Below are 2,218 nucleotides of genomic sequence, written 5' to 3' on the forward strand. Positions count from 1 at the left end.
TCCTTCTCATGCAGTAGTTTTATTCTTGGACACAGCACTAAAATATCACTGTCAGTATAGTGCTCAAGCCACCAAATGTCATCAAAGTATCTTAACCTCTGAGGAGAAGGGAAAGTACCAGATGATGATGTCTGCTCTACCTCCTTCAGCCGCAATCTGTACTTGTAATATTGGATACTGGATATGTGAAGGCACTTGTGGTGTCTTATCTGTTTGCTTTGGTTAAAGACATTTTTGACTGGGAACTTGGAAGAAATGAGTCCAAAATCGTTTATATGAAGTAATGCAGGCTGAGGATTCATTTTAGCAGTGTAACTGTAGTGTGTGATGACAATATAAAAAAGAAATACAGACCGAGATGGTGAAAGATCCCTAATAACCTCCTCCTTGTGTTTAAATCTTCCTTTATTCTATCCTGGATTTTCTTGAGAATGTGAATGTAACTACCTTTTTCTCTTTTTTTTCCCCTCTTCCCTTGATCCCAGGTCTATTTGTTCCCCTTGAAAACTCCTAATCCATGTGCCTACCTTTGTCATCACGATAGTGCTGAAGGCTCCTTTTGGACCACAGATGAAATGCATCTGGTTTTATTGCTCAGCACTTGAAATTAATCCTCCCCCCCATCCTCTGGTACAAAAAGCCAGGCTTCTTAACGCTTCTTGAAAAGGGTGACTGATAATCAAGATCAGTTGCCTAGGAGCTACTTGGTGCAAGATGCCTTTTGGAAATGGGCCTTCTGGTGAGCTGGAACAGGGCAGGCCATATGAGTTGGACTGGGCACGGAACATAAAAGTAGTTCTGGAGCTGCAGTGGTGTGCACAGCTCAGGGTTCCACCTTGCACACAGTGCTGAGTGATGTGGCACCATGTGCTCAGTCGTGTGAACTTGAGTAGCTGCTCTCAGCAGCACAGGCTGTGGGGCTGCAGGGAACTCCTCGTGTTCTGAGCCTTTTGATTCTGCAAAGCTTCATGGAAGTGAATCAAAAGTACCACTGAGAGTAGAGTGATGGAGACACTAGTTTACAACAGCTTTTATATATTAAATATATATATTCAGCTGGGGGAAAGAAAAAGAAATGAAAAGAACCTAATGATGAGAAGGGGGCAGGAATAATAGTCTAGAAAAAATGTTGGGAGAAGGGAAGCATCTGTTCAACCTGTTATGTCCTAGAGTTCACTCTTAGCAGAATAGAGAAAAGGAAACACAGCTCTTAATTACAAGTCCTCAGGGACCATTCCTATACCACCCCCCAAAAAAAAAAAAAATGGAAAGAAGCTAGGCACAGAAATGAGAAGTTCCAAGGGTGTGAGCAGACTGGGAAGTAGAAGTGGAATTGGAAAGTACTCTCATGGCTTATTTTTTCATCTTTCTGAGCTTCAAGCAGCATGAATTGGCCTGGATTGTATGTTCATTAGATGTATAAAAAAAAAACACAACTGTTCCAAAAATCCACGAGGTATTACTCCAGTCATTTGTAAATAAAATCAGATCAAGTAGCTGTCATACTCTGAAGCCATATGTTTGTTTAATTGTACTGCACAGTGTGAGTTATGTAATAGGACTAAACCAGATAGAGGTTTCTAGACACAGAAGTGTCTTTCCCTGTAGATGTCAGCACTTCTCTTGCTATTGTCCTGACTTTAGCAATAGGCAGCATCAGGAAAAAACAGTGGATTTGGGGTTTTGTTTTTGTTCTTTTTTTAATTAAAAGTATTATTCAAGTGCATGTTCTTTGCTAGTGAGCACTACTGAAGTAAGGCAGTTTATGTAATTAACAGGCAGGACTCTTCTTACTGTATAAAGAGGCTTCGGAAAATAAACTTGGTGTTACTTACAGGATATCATGTAGCTGTTTATAAACCTATCTAAACAAGAAGACTAAGCCTTTGGCAAATACTTATATGAATAACATTCATCAGTTGTAATGAACTTGCTGATTCCATGTGCATTGCCATATGTGACAGCATCTCTTGGGTTAAGCATTAGCTTCAGGTTGGCAGAGTTCCGACTTTTGAAACAGAGTCATGGACTTCGGGATGGGACATAGGACTTTGTTACTTCTTACATGCAACTGGTTCATATTCACGTTTGTTTGTCTGCTGTAAACCAACAAGGGCAGGCTTACTGTACCTGAGCTTTCCTAGTATTGGAGTCCAGATCTGGAAAGGTGACTCAGCTCTGAGTAAATGTGTGTGACTCGAGTGTCTGAGCAACCTGG

This window comes from Pipra filicauda, unplaced genomic scaffold, assembly GCF_003945595.2.
Source record: "Pipra filicauda isolate LSUMZ 115617 unplaced genomic scaffold, ASM394559v2 scaffold25_size4600443_pilon, whole genome shotgun sequence".
NCBI lineage: Eukaryota > Metazoa > Chordata > Aves > Passeriformes > Pipridae > Pipra > Pipra filicauda.